At 43.4% G+C, this 15,654-nt stretch overlaps 1 protein-coding gene across 1 annotated transcript in view; it reads left to right on the top strand.

Moving 5' to 3' along the window:
* The first annotated feature begins 3,760 nt into the window (after nt 1-3,760).
* LOC116958549 (uncharacterized) overlaps nt 3,761-15,654 on the top strand; it is a 41,818-nt gene continuing 29,924 nt past the window's right edge. Inside the window, exons 1-4 of the mRNA XM_032981258.2 lie at nt 3,761-4,090; nt 4,232-4,315; nt 4,595-4,750; nt 5,245-5,400. The gene's annotated coding sequence lies outside the window, so the exon portion shown is untranslated. The remainder of the gene's footprint in view (nt 4,091-4,231; nt 4,316-4,594; nt 4,751-5,244; nt 5,401-15,654) is intronic.

Raw genomic sequence — 15,654 nt, 5'->3', positions numbered from 1 at the left:
CTCCAACCTCCGGCAACAAGGAGCCAGAACCCTCACCCCCAGAAGGGCCAGGTGTGATACATTTTATAAGATTATATATACAGGAAGTATACTGCTTATGATCAAATCAAACAACGGGACTTAATTTGTTAGATCTCAGAAACTAATTAAGACTTGCTTATGGATAGGTGTTGGATAGGTGACAATCTGTGTAACAGATGCCATAGGCTGATTATTTACAATATAGACTTCACAGAGCAGAATGCCACACCTCTTAATTGTGATGTACTTCCATGCTCCCTCATCGGACGTTTAATAAACCCCACTGAAGAGCATGATGAAGAATGGTAAAATAACCCCCCCAACGCAGACATCGTGGGGAGGATTTAATTGAGCAGTTTATTGGCAAACAGCTATACATGATTTAGTATAACTTTCAAGTAAATTATTCGTAATGCAAATTTAAAATATCGACTGAAGGTTGCTTAAACCATTTTACAAGGTTCAACTGAAAATTCATGAGCAATCAAAATTCTGTCAACATCCATCCCTTGCTTTTCTTTCAAAGTGACACCCAAACCCCCGTTTGAGGAAAAGCCAACAAAGCCAGCTCCAGAAGAGAGTGGCGCTCCTCCTCCAGAACCAACTGCATCGAAGGACAAGACACCTGCACCTCCAACCTCCAGCAACAAGGGGCCAGAACCATCACCCCCAAGTCCAGGCCCAGGTACCATATTGGAATTAGTTGCAAAATCAAATATGGATAATATATTAAATGCAATCATATGTTCAATTCAAGCCACCATATGCTCCGGTAGGGTCAGGACATTGCCGGTTACAAAAGTTTATCGTAGGTTCCTGAAGCATTGTAAAAGTGTGATTTTGTCCTGCTTCATAGTCTTCTGGTCCCATACTTGGCTCATTTTACCGGAACAGGGTGGGACTAATGAACTCTAGGCTGGGTTCGTAGCGGAATAGGAGTAACTTACCGGGCAGTAGGTCAGCTTGTTACCACGAGAAACTACCAACTATGTGGGCAGTGCTGGAGATTAAGGCAGCGTATCTACGTAAAAGTGGGTCATGCTAACAGAATGAGTTGGCAGCTCACTGTTCTTTAGTTTTGAGCCTCCACAACATTATAAAGGTTTACGTACGGCTAATTCAGGATGAAGAGTCTCATTGTATACTTCAATGCAATCTATAGAAACTCAAAACTACTTACCTGTCCTAACAAACATTATTTTGAGAGATATAATATTGAGTGATGATGATGTGTATTATTTTACGCGATACACACCATAATTCACGTATATTTTTTGCAGAATGGATTGTTCCTGCAACACAGCAACCAATTGAGGCTACAAAACCAAATGAAACACCCACCAAACAAGGTAAGGATTGGAGTGTGGTAAGATAGTCTTGAGGCCTGTTTTAATGCATACCAATGGTTTCAATATTTTACAAAATCTGTTTGAATTTCATCACTGATTAATGTTATATGTTTGCAGAAGATTGTGCTTTAGGCTGGTCTGAGTGGTACGATGATCAATATCCTGATGAAGAAAATGGCGGAGATGAGGAATCCTACCAAAAGATTATAGACTCAGGGAGAGAGGTCTGTCTGCCTGACTCATCAGTGGAAAAAATTGACTGCAAAGCAGAAAGATTCCCGAATACCCCATGGCAGGAATTGGGCCAGACGATCACTTGTGACCAGAGCACAGGCTTGAAGTGCTTCAATAACGATCAGGACTATTTGCCATGTTACAACTACAAGATCAGATTCTGCTGCTCCAGAGCAGGTGGACCCCCTGCACCAACTCCATCTAAAGCAAGCCCAGGTACCATTCTGAATGCTAAACTCATTTATTGTGCTGTACGTCCATGCTCCCACGTCTTTTAAATGTACGTTCTTTCAACATCTATATCTTGATTTTCTTTCAAAGTGACACCGAAACCCCCGGTTGAGGAAAAGCCAACAAAGGCAGCTCCAGAAGAAAGTGGCCCTCCTCCTCCAGAACCAACTGCATCGAAGGAGAAGTCACCTCCAACCTCTAGCAACAAGGAGCCAGAACCATCGCCCTCAGAAGGTCCAGGTGTGTTCATTTTGTAAGAGTATATATAAAGGATCTATACTGTTTAGGATCAAATCACACAGAATGTCACTGAATTCGTTAGATGCTAGAAACTAAACATGGTGACGCATGGATGATTTTAGATGGGTGACTACCTGCATAATTGATGTCATGAGGCTGAATATTTCCAATGTGGACTACAGAGGACAAAATGCCAGAAACCTTTATTTTGCTGTACTTCCATGCTTCCCTGTCCATTATTCCCACACTCGCACTAAAGAGAATGATGAAGCACCGTCAAATAACCCCACAAACCCAGATAGCGTGGGAGGCTTTAATTGAACAGCGGATTGGAAAAACTGTACATTATTTTGGAACACTTTCAAGTTGTTCAATTGAAATGCAGATTAAAAGTAACGTCTGAAGGTTGTTTACAACTATTTGCAAGGGGTAATTGGGATTGCATGCGCAATCTTCATTCTATCAACATCCATCCCTTGCTTTTCTTTCAAAGTGACACCGAAACCCCCGGTTGAGGAAAAGCCAACAAAGCCAGCTCCTGTTGAGAGTGGCCCTCCTCCTCAAGAACCAACTGCACCGAAGGACAAGACACCCCCACCTCCAACCTCCAGCAACAAGGAGCCAGAACCAACACCCCCAGAAGGGCCAGGTGTGTTCATTTTGTAAGATTATATATAAATATACCGGCTGTATACTACTTAGGATCAGATTACACAATGTGAACATAATGTGTTAGATCTCATAATCGAATTAGACTTGCACCTGGATGAGGTTGGGATGGGTGACTACTTGTGTAATAGATATCATATGCTAATGTTTAACAATGTGGCTGGAGAGGGCAGAATGCAACGTACCTTTATTGTTCTGTATGTCCATGCTCCCACGTCTAAACAATCTACATTACGTCAACATCGATCCCTTGCTTTTCTTTCAAAGTGACACCGAAACCCCCGGTAGAGGAAAAGCCAACAAAGCCAGCTCCTGAAGAAAGTGGCGCTCCTCCTCCAGAGCCAACTGGATCGAAGGACAAGACACCCCCACCTCCAACCTCCAGCAGCAAGGAGCCAGAACCATCACCCCCAACTCCAGGCCCAGGTACCATGGTGGAATTAGTTGCAACATCACATGTGGATAATATTTGACATACAATCACATGTTCAGTCAAAGCAACCATATGTTCTGGTTGTGCCGGGACATTCCCAGTTTCAAAAAGGCTATGCTAGTGTCCAGAAGCATTTTAAATGTGGGCTTTTGTCCTACTTTACAGTGTTCTGGTCCCAAACTTGGCTCATTTACTGTAACAGGGTATGACTCACAGACTCTAGGCTGGGATGGTAGCAGAATAGGAGGAACTTTCGGAGCAGTAGATTAGCCTGTGTCAGAGTAATCGAGCGACCGTATCTTCGTAAAAGTAGGGGGTGCTAACAGAAGGGGTATGGCAGCTCACCAGGATTTCGGGTTGATACTCAACGAAAATTCAGTAGCTCTATGTACAGTCCATTCATGATGATGACTCACTGTATGCTTGCTGTACGTAAATACATATTTCGCTATACACGCCTACCAACGGCACATTAATAGGTATGATGCATTTTAAAGCTGTCAGAACATTATCTTATAGAAATGTAGTTGATATATACATAGTAACCGTTTGAAGACTGATTAACAATGTATCTTTGCAGAAGACTGTACTCCAGGCTGGTCTGACTGGTACGATGAGCAATATCCTGATGAAGAAAATGGCGGAGATGAGGAATCTTACCAGAAGGTCATAGCCTCAGGGAAAGTGGTTTGTCTGCCTGACTCACCAGTGCAAAACATTGAATGCAAAGCAGAGAGATTCCCTAATACCCCATGGCAGGAATTGGGCCAGACAATCACTTGTGACAAGAATAAAGGACTGAAATGTGTAAATGAGGATCAAGGAGGACTGCCATGTTACAACTACAAGGTCAGATTCTGCTGCTCCACAGCAGTTGGACCCCCTGCACCAACTCCATCTAAAGCAAGCCCAGGTACCATTCTGGAATTAGTTGCAAAATCACATGGATAATATATTAAATGCCATCATTTTTTTTGTTGGATCAGGTGAATGTGTATTTAAATGCACCACCACCTGGCACAGCCAATCAGTGAGGTTTGCATTCTTCCTACAGAACCAACTGCATCGAAGGACAAGACACCCGCTCCTCCAACCTCTGGCATCAAGGAGCCAGGATACTCAAACCCAGAAGGGCCAGGTGTGTCCATGCTCTAAGAATATATATATACACAGGATGTATAATGCTCATAATCAAATCACGCAAAATGCGACTACATTTTTAGATCTCAGAGACGAAGTATGATTGTAACTGGATGGTATGAATGGGTGACCACGTCCGCTAACATGATTCATAAACTGAAAGTTTTAGGCTGCAGAGGTCTGAATGCTAAACACATTTATTGTGCTGTACGTCCATGCTCCCACATCTTTTAAATGTACGTTCTTTCAACATCTATATCTTGATTTTCTTTCAAAGTGACACCGAAACCCCTGGTTGAGGAAAAGCCAACAAAGGCAGCTCCAGAAGAAAGTGGCCCTCCTCCTCCAGAACCAACTCCATCGAAGGAGAAGTCACCCCCACCTCCAACCTCTAGCAACAAGGAGCCAGAACTATCGCCCGCAGAAGGGCCAGGTGTGTTCATTTTGTAAGAGTATATATATAAAGGATGTATACTGTTTAGGATCAAATCACACAGAATGTCACTGAATTCGTTAGATGCTAGAAACTAAACATGGTGACGCATGGATGATTTTAGATGGGTGATTCCCGGCATAATTGATGTCATAAGGCTGAATATTTACAATGTGGACTACAGAGGGCAGAATGCCAGAACCCTTTATTGTGCTGTACTTCCATGCTTCCCCGTCCATGATTCCCACACTCGCACTAAAGAGAATGATGAAGCACCGCAAATAACGCCGCAAACCCAGACAGCGTGGGAGGCTTTAATTGAACAGCGGATTGGCAAAGCTGTACATTATTTTGGAACATTTTCCAGTAACTCATTTGAAATGCAGATGAAAAGTATCGTCTGAAGGTTGTTTACAACATTTTACAATGGGTAATTGAGAATGCATGCGCAATCCTCATTCTGTCAACATCCATCCCTTGCTTTTCTTTCAAAGTGACACCAAAACCCCCGGTTGAAGAAAAGCCAACAAAGCCAGCTCCTGATAAGAGTGGCCCTCCTCCTCAAGAACCAACTGCACCGAAGGACAAGACACCCCCATCTCCAACCTCCGGCATCAATGAGCCAGAACCATCACCCCCAGAAGGGCCAGGTGTGTTCATTTTGTAAGATTATATATATACTAGCGGTAAGTACCCGGCGTAGCCCGGGTAAAAAATCTATTTCAAAACTTCCCTTTAAAACCGTACATATACATACACAGATAGTAAGCTATTATGAAAGCCCTGTGGGCCGTTTGTCCATTTCTCCACCAATGAAATTATAAGAAGCTTGCACAAGTCCAGAAAGTTATAGAAAGTGGGGGGTAAATAGTTGATCTAAAAGGTTTCTGAAAATTGTCGACCCCCCCCTCAAAAATATCTTTACCCCCGCGTAGGTATATATACCCTACATAAAACAGAGGAAGTAGTATCTATTGATTCTGTAGTTGTATCTACTGACTGTATCTACTGAGCCTGTAGTACCTACTGTGTAGTAGTATTTAGTGACTGTAATAACTACTGACCGTAGCAGTATTTACTGGGCCTACAGTAGTATCTACTGACTCTACAGTAGTAACGACTAACTGTCTAGTAGTATCTGCTGACTCTATAGTAGTATCCACTGACTATAGTAGTAACTACTAACTCTAAAGCAGTATCTACTGACTGTATAGTAGTAACTACTGACTCTATAGCAGTAGTTACTGACCGTAGTAGTATCTACTGACTGTGTAGTAGTATTTGCTAACTGTAGCAATATTTACTGACTGTAGTGGTATATACCGACTGTTTTAGTATCTACTAACTCGATATAGCAGTATCTACCAACTCGATAGCAGTATCTACTATTACTACAGCACTGCATACTGACTGTGGTGCTACCTGCTATGATTACAGCAGTGCATACTGATTGTGGTGGTATCTGCTATTATTACAGCAGTGCATATTGTGATGGTACCTGCTATGATTACAGCAGTGCATACTGACTGTGGTGGTACCTGCTATGAATACACCGTGCTGTGGTGGTACCTGCTATGATTACAGCAGTGCATACTGCTGTAGTGGTACCTGCTATGATTACAGCAGTGCATACTGACTGTGGTGGTACCTGCTATGAATACACCGTGCTGTGGTGGTACCTGCTATGATTACAGCAGTGCATACTGCTGTGGTGGTACCTGCTATGATTACAGCAGTGCATATTGTGGTGGTACCTGCTATGAATACACCGTGCTGTGGTGGTACCTGCTATGATTACAGCAGTGCATACTGCTGTGGTGGTACCTGCTATGATTACAGCAGTGCATATTGTGGTGGTACCTGCTATGATTACAGCAGTGCATACTGACTGTGGTGGTACCTGCTATGAATACACCATGCTGTGGTGGTACCTGCTATGATTACAGCAGTGCATACTGCCGTGGTGGCACCTGCTATAAATTACAGCAGTGCATACTGCTGTGGTGGTACTTGCTATTACAGCATTGCATGCTGACTGTGGTGGTATCCTGCTATGACTACAGCAGTGCATACCGACTATGGTGGTTCCTGCTATGATTACAGCTTTCACTACAATAGTACATGCTGACTCTATCTATCTTATATATGAAAGGAAAAGTTGTGAATATGTGTCTGTTCGAAATGTCTGTTCATTTCACCTGAAGACGGCCGCTTGCATTGTGGCCGAAACGTCGTGAGAATTTTATCGTGTTATTTTATTATTTTATTCTCATTCTACGTGACTTTACCGAAAGAATCAAAGAAGATTTTGATTTAAAGCTTTCGTGACTGCAGTAATTCATATTCTTAGCTCTTTCAGTAAAGTCACGTTGAAGGGAAACAAGAAAATAATAAAATATATATAAAACAATAAAAATTCTCACGACGTTTCGACCATAACACAAACGGTCGTCATCAGGTGTGTCGGTTTGCATTAATTTTTTTATTTTAAAACGGTGGATTTATTTCTTTATAAAAAAACGTCAGCGCCACGCGCAGCGATTTGGCAGTTTATTTAGAAGGACTAGTCCATCTATGTTCTGAAAAGAGGAGGGGGGAAACGATACATTAATGTATGCTGTCTGAAAGCCACTGTAAGTGTGAACAATCAATTAAGACCTGAAATGGTTTATCAAATCTTTCCAATGATTGCTAAGCCAGAATTCATCTTCTCGGTTGAAATTGTCTCTGTGCTTGTATATGTGGATAGCCTCATGAACGAATCTCTCATGGTAGCCAGATGGCTTACAAAGAACCTCTGTCTTGGAAAAGTCAATGTCATGTGAGCCTACTGAATTATAACAATGATCCACCACGGCCGAGGTGTTGGTCTTACCGTGTTTAAGGTCTGCTTTGTGTTCACGAATGCGGTCCGAGACATGGCGTTTGGTTTCTCCAATGTAACTACTACCACAGAGGCAACTTAGTTTGTAGACACCAGTGTACTGTATGTCCAGAATCACATCTTTTACAGACAGAACCAGATCACGGATTTTATGTAATGTGTTGAAACGGACCTGGATCTTGTGTTTATTCAAGATTTTGGAGATCTTTTTTGTGATCCCCACAATGTAGGGTAAAGTGATGGTTTTGAAAGGCTCTTCAAGAGGGTCCTTCTTCATGGTTTGAGTGATAGCTTTGCGGATTGTATAGTCAGAGTAACCATTAGCCTTAAGAGCTTGGTGTACGTGCTTGAGTTCACTGCCTATGTGTTCCTGGTCGGATATGCATTGGGCTCTATGATACAGAGTCTTGATGAGATAATTCTTGTGTGATGGATGGTGGTGGGAATCCGGTTTCAGATAAGCATCCATATGGGTAGCTTTCCTGTAGACAGAGTGGCTCATTGAACCATCAGGTCTCTTTTTAATTAGGACCGCATTCGTGAACACAAAGCAGACCTTAAACACGGTAGGACCAACACCTCGGCCATGGCAGATCATTGTTATAATTCAGTAGGCTCACATGACATTGACTTTTCCAAGACAGAGGATCTTTGTAAGCCATCTGGCTACCATGAGAGATTCGTTCATGAGGCTATCCACATATACAAGCACAGAGACAATTTCAACCGAGAAGATGGATTCTGGCTTAGCAATCATTGGAAAGATTTGATAAACCATTTCAGGTCTTAATTGATTGTTCACGCTTACAGTGGCTTTCAGACAGCATACATTAATGTATCGTCTCCCCCCTCCTCTTTTCAGAACATAGATGGACTAGTCCTTCTAAATAAATTGCCAAATCGCTGCACGCGGCGCTGACGTTTTTTTAATAAATAAGTACACCGTTTTAAAATAAATAAATTAATGCAAACCGACACACCTGATGACGACCGTTTGTGTTATGGTCGAAACGTCGTGAGAATTTTTATTGTTTTATATATATTTTATTATTTTATTGTTCCCCTTGAACGTGACTTTACCGAAAGAGCTAAGAATAAAAACCAAAGAAGATGTTTAGCATACTTGCCAACATGCAACCAAATTATATTATCATACACTCACTCACACAACCACTGACCCATTCACTCATCATACACTCACTCATCATACGCTGACTCACTGACACATCATACACTGGGAGTTGCATGCTGCCAGCTATGGCTGCTAGTTTGGTCATACATGTTATTTATATCGTTTATTGTTAAATGAGAATCGCAGTTCCTATGATTACTGTTGTAAAATTGTTTTTGAAGCTTTTTTTTGGTTATTTCGAAAACATATGGTTAATCTATCTTATGGTTGGCATTGTTTGACTTGCATCACACTGGGATTTGAGCACACAGCGTTGTAATACTTTTTTTGTAAGATTTGCTGGTTTATCCATTATGTCTGTTGCGCGTCGTTGCTTCAAGACGATTCCAAAGGAATCTACAACCTTCGATTCCTTTGCGCGATTTAAAGAATCGATTCTTGGCGCGCTCGGGTTCATAGTTCATATATTTGGTATAGCCCTGTGAGCCATTCGGCTCTTGAATCGGGTGCAACCGCCACAAACAAAAAAAAACATGAACAAGAAAACATCTTAAAGTGATTATGTGACTGTGCAAACAGAAAATACAGGAAAAAAATATCAAAATATTCCTGAAATAGCACCGTACACCAACGCTGTGTGCAAAAATCCCAGTGGGATGCAAGTCAAATAACAACAAACACAAGACAACTAAGATTAAGGCCATCAGTCTAACTCCGTACTACAATAAACAAAAACATGGCCAAAACAAAAAAAACTTTTCGAAATCACCAAAATAAAAGCCATAAATCCAATGTAACAGTGATCATAGGGACTGTGACCGAATTTTTAACAATAAACTACATAAATAAATTATAACACCAAAATCTAGAGCCATATTTTAGGCCACTGAATAGCAGTGGCAACTAGGGTTGTACAACTCCTCTAGAGCAGTTTTGAGTGAAGATCTCATAGGTAGTGATTCAAGTTGCAGTTTATTGGCAATAGCATTCCAGACCCTGGGGGCATCAATAGCAAAGGCCCTTCCTCCAGTTTTTGTACGGCAATATGGAATGTGAAGCTGGTAAATGAGCGAAGACCTGAGGTCAAATTTGTTCTTTGAAACAGAGAGGAGATCCAGTAGGTAGTCTGCGGAATTTTTTGTAAGTACATCGTGAATAAATAAGATCTGGTGCACAAGCCGTCGAACATTAAGAGATGTTAAGTTTGACCCAATGTAGAGATCACAGTGGTGAGTCCTATATGGGCAGTTCAATGCAAATCTTAAGGCCGAGTGATAGATGGAATCAAGCTTCTTCAGTACAGTACTTGGGGCTGATTTATACACGATGTCACAGTAGTCAAGTAGAGGCAGTATGGTAGCTTTTATCAATTCCAAACGGAACATTGGGGGGAAGCAGTGCTTGTGTCGATACAGAAAACCCATTTTTATTTTTGTCTTTTTACCAATATAATCAATGTGATCTTCAAAACTAAGTTTTGAATCCAGGATGACCCCAAGATACTTATAGATCTTGACTTGCTCTATTTGATAATTATTCAAGGAATGTAATTTGGGAAAAATAACTTCCTGCTTTAGTCCCGGAGAGAAGCATAGCACCTTGGTTTTGGAGGTATTCAGGACTAGTTTAAGAGAAACTAGCTGATGCTGTAGTTTGTTGAAATCACCCTGGAGCTTAGCAATCATGTCATCCGGAGAGCGGCCAGCAGTAATCAGTATCGTGTCATCTGCAAAAAGATTTACCCTGGAATGATCCAGTTCAGTGCCCAAGTCATTGACATAAAGAGAGAACAAGAGGGGGCCGAGGATGGAACCCTGTGGAACCCCTTTTGTTATCTTAACACTGTTTGACCTCCAACCATCTGTGAATACAGTTTGGGTGCGAGAAAAGAGGTAATTTTTTAACCATTGTACTGTGTTCTCGGAAAAACCGAGGCAACTTAGTTTACTAAGCAGGGTGTTGTGGTCTACTGTATCAAAAGCTTTGGACAGGTCAAGAAAAAGACAGGCACAGTACTGCTTATTATCAAGGCTATTGTAAATTTGATTCAAAGAGTCTAATGCAGCAGATGTGGTGCTGTATTTTTTCCGGAACCCAGATTGTTTTAGATGTAGTAGATTGTTGGTGGACAGGAAACTGATAATTTGGTAGTTCAATAATTTTTCAAAAATTTTCATCAATGGGGACAAAATTGAGATAGGTCGGTAGTTATTGGGATCATCTTTAGGGCCCCCTTTGTGAAGCGGACGGACATAGGAATGTTTACATTCTAGAGGAACTGATGCTTCTTTGATGAACAGGTTGAAAATATGGGCTATAGGTTTGTATATTAGGTGATCATCAGTTAGTAGAGCAAAGACAGGGAAACTATCTGCTCCAGTAGAGGAGGACCCTTTGAGGTAGGACAGTTGTTTCAGAACATTACTTTCGTGGATTGGTTGGAAACTAAATTCGTTGAATGTTTGGACAGGGGTGTAGGAATTTGCAGGAGCAGGGGTGACTCCCAATACATTATCAAAAAGATTACCAGCTTTAGAAAAATTAAGGTTAAAATTGTCAACTATTTTTGGGGGATCTGAAAAATATTCCCCATTTCGGTGAAGCTCAACGGGCAGATTTTCTATTTTGGATGCCTTTTCGATAGATTTGATTGTTTTCCAAAAAATCCTGGCATTTCCATGTGATTCCAGGAGAGTGGAGGAAAAATAGGCATTTTTTGCATGCTGTATTTTTTTTACGCATCTATTCCTTAAAATCCTGTATTCTAGCCAGTCATTTACCAAATTACTTTTCTGAGCACATGCCCAAGCCTTGTCCCTAGTTTTCATGAGCTTTTTAATCAAAGGATCATACCATGGTGGGCGGTTGCCTTTAGTTTTAAATCTAACCAACGGAGCACGTTTGTTAAGAATTTGGAGAAACGTGTACCTGAAAGTCTCCCAAGCCGTAGTCAGGTTGGGGATATCACAGACCTTATCAATATCCGAGTGAAGCACATCATTTGTAAATGCCTGAGTGCTGAAGTGCCTCAAAAAGTGCTTCTCAACAATTTTAGGGGGGGCTTTAGGTCTGGCTGATGATCTCACACTAAAAATGAAGGAGTGATCACTAAGGTTATTACCCAGAACACCAGTCAGTGCGAAATTGTGAGGGGCATTTGTCAATAGGACGTCAAGCAGAGTTGACTGTCCCGGATTTTTTAGGTTGGGTCTTGTGGGGACATTTATTAATTGAAACAAGTTAAATTCATCAATAAAATTTGTGGCCACGGCCGGCGGGTTTAGCCAATTCCAATTTAGATCACCCACTAAAATTATTTCACCTTTAGGGAGGCCCCCAAAAAGCTCTCTCAGTGCCGATGCAGCTTCAACATCCTTCCCACAAGGCGGTCTATAGCAGCACACTACCAATAACTGTTGATTATTTGGGAGAGTTATTCTGAGAGCCAGACCTTCAAAGCAACATTTTTTAAACAAGGAGTGAGCTGGTGAACATGCAATAGTGTTACGAACATAGATGGCAATTCCACCTCCTTTAGATCCTCGGTCAAGCCGAAAAAGGTTGTAGTTTTCAATCATAATCTGCAAATCATTGACGGCAGGAGTGAGAAATGTTTCTGTTAGGCAAAAAATGTCCGGATCAAGATTTGCCACTTCTAGTTTTAGTTGACTTAATTTAATCACAAGCCCTCTGATGTTGACATGTAGAACACCAACACCTTTCCTGCCAGAAAAATCTACAGAATTATACGAGCTCTTTTCATTTGGGCCAGGATGAAGCTCAATACCACCCACGAATAAGAAAAGTAGAATTAACAGTTTGCATAAGTATTTTCTGTGAAAGGATGAAGAGCGGCGAACCTTGGACAAATAGCAGCAGCTCGCAGATGGTGTTATTTTTAAGAGCAGAATGAAGTTTGGAAGGAGTGCTGGTGAAGTAATGGGACAAAGATAGGGTTTAAAATGATACAATGATGGAGTGTAGAAGTGTCTATGAACTGTTTAATTTGCAGGTGTAGTGGCAAATCGAGCAACAAGTATTGACGCAAAATAACGAGGGTAGCCGTTTGTAGAGTTGAGTGTGGCACTAGATATGGCCGGGAGGGACAGCAGTAGGACACACAGCAGGAGAATTGCAATCTCTAAAATATCCGGGGTATACACAGATTTACACACAAGTGGAATAGAAAAATATATATACTTGTAGGCCGAGCGTGAGAAAAACGTCTTGCCGCACTCGTAACACATGCACGGCTTCTCGCCCATGTGCTAGGGTTTAACAGCGCCCACCTCCCTCTCCCAGACAGCAGATTCTTGGCTGTTGTAGGCTCGGCTGAGCCGCTTGCACCGCCTCCTTTCCCCGCCGCAGGATGGTGCTCGAGCTAGCCCTTCTTGAGCTCAGCCCACGACTGGAATGTCGTTTCTTGGCCTGCTCCACGTGAATGAGTTAGCTGCGGGGTTCGCCACGGTGTGACACATCAGCTGAGCGTCAGCACGCTCCAGGGACCACTGTCAGCGGCAGGTGGGTTGGCCTCCCAGCAGGTGGGTAGGCCTCCCAGCGGCAGGTGGGTAGGCCTCCCAGCAGGTGGGTAGACCTCCCAGCAGGTGGGTAGACCTCCCAGCAGGTGGGTAGGCCTCCCAGCAGGTGGATAGGCCTCCCAGCAGGTGGATAGGCCTCCCAGCGGCAGGTGATAACGAGTGTGATGATGATGACGAGTGTAGTGATGACGAGTGTGGTGATGACGAGTGTGGTGATGGTGATAACGAGTGTGATGATGGTGATAACGAGTGTGATGATGGTGATAACGAGTGTGATGATGGTGATAACGAGTGTGATGATGGTGATAACGAGTGTGATGATGGTGATAACGAGTGTGATGATGGTGATAACGAGTGTGATGATGGTGAGTGTGATGACGAGTGTGGTGATAACGAGTGTAGTGATGATAACGAGTGTGGTGATGATGACGAGTGTGATCAACTACAGCAGCAGCAGTAGCAACAACGACTACAGCAGCAGTAGCAACAACAACTACAGCAGCAGTAGCAACAACATCGACTACAGCAGCAGCAGTAGCAACAACGACTTACAGCAGCAGTAGCAACAACAACGACTACAGCAGCAGTAGCAACAACAACGACTACAGCAGCAGTAGCAACAACATCGACCCGGGGCTTGCATAGAGACCAAGCCAAGCTGCCGTGGCGCTGGGTGGCTTCGCGAGGCTCGCGGCCCCAGGCTTCAAAGTTTAACTTCTCTCTCTCAGGCCCCAGGCTTCAAGGTTCAACTTCTCTCTCTCAGGCCCCAGGCTTCAAGGTTCAACTTCTCTCTCTCAGGCCCCAGGCTTCAAGGTTCAACTTCTCTCTCTCAGGCCCCAGGCTTCAAGGTTCAACTTCTCTCTCTAAGGCCCCAGGCTTCAAGGTTCAACTTCTCTCTCTCAGGCCCCAGGCTTCAAGGTTCAACTTCTCTCTCTCAGGCCCCAGGCTTCAAGGTTCAACTTCTCTCTCTCTCAGGCCCCAGGCTTCAAGGTTCAACTTCTCTCAGGCCCCAGGCTTCAAGGTTCAACTTCTCTCTCTCAGGCTTCAAGGTTCAACTTCTCTCTCTCAGGCTTCAAGGTTCAACTTCTCTCTCTCAGGCTTCAAGGTTGAACTTCTCTCTCTCAGGCTTCAAGGTTCAACTTCTCTCTCTCTCAGGCTTCAAGGTTCAACTTCTCTCTCTCAGGCCCCAGGCTTCAAGGTTCAACTTCTCTCTCTCAGGCCCCAGGCTTCAAGGTTCAACTTCTCTCTCTCAGGCCCCAGGCTTCAAGGTTCAACTTCTCTCTCTCTCAGGCCCCAGGCTTCAAGGTTCAACTTCTCTCTCTCTCTCTCAGGCTATACTTCACCACCCTGGTCAATGTGTACTGACCATACTTCACCACGCTGGTCAATGTGGGTGGGTGAGTGGGTGAGTGAGTGGGTGGGTGAGTCGGTCCACTGCTGAACGAAGGCCTCTCCACCACACGTCGGCCATGATCATACCTCACCAAGCTGGTGAATCAATTCACACGCCCCTACAGGCGGCGGGCGTGGCGAATTATCTTTTCATTTGTATGTTATCTTTTTAAGTTTTCAGACGTTTTTAAATATATTTCCCCGCTAGTAGCAGTATATATATCGACTCTATAGCACAAAGTACTCACCTGACAGATTGCCGTGACGAGGCCTGGTCCCGTGCAGAGTCCCCGGCCTTGCCTAGATTGCCCGGCCGGCCGAGGCTGGGGGCTGGGACGCTATCCCCCCCCCCCACCCCGCGCTACAATAATACTATTTAATCGCTATAATTTTAGTATCTACCGAGCCTATAATGGTAAGTGCACACATTGGGGTGGAGGGGGAGAGAAGAGGACGTTACACATTGATGAATTTACCTCAGCGACGCGTGTACATTTTCGTGCATTTTGAACGCGAATGAGAAATGGCCCCCACCCTCCGGCGTCTGTGCGTTGCCAGGAGCAACTCGCGTCAGCGTTTCGCGCATGCGCAGCAGCGAGCCGCTCGGCATAAATAAATAAATATAGATCAATCGCGCCAAAGCGCGATTTTAACCACTTTAAAGTTTAGGGATAGAAAAACGGAATAGCCTATTCCCACCGCGGGGCCTGGGGCGTGCCGCCCGGCAAATTTTTTTCTACGCGATCCCCACGGTCCGAGAGCCAAATCCCCCGCAAGCGAGCGTACGCAGATGGACAGACATACGGACAGACAAAAAATGCCTTTTATAGGTTAGAAGAAGATATGCAGGCTGTATACTACTTAGGATCATATTACACAATGCGACTTCATGTGTTAGATCTCATAATCAAATTAGACTTGCACCTGGATGAGGTTGGGATGGGTGACTACTTGTGTA

Source organism: Petromyzon marinus, chromosome 79 (assembly GCF_048934315.1).
Source record: "Petromyzon marinus isolate PM22_M1 ecotype Great Lakes invasive population chromosome 79, UKy_Petmar_22M1.pri1.0, whole genome shotgun sequence".
Taxonomy (NCBI): Eukaryota; Metazoa; Chordata; class Hyperoartia; order Petromyzontiformes; family Petromyzontidae; genus Petromyzon; species Petromyzon marinus.
Note: the sequence above shows the minus strand (reverse complement) of the source record. Positions and strands in the feature narration are given on the sequence as shown.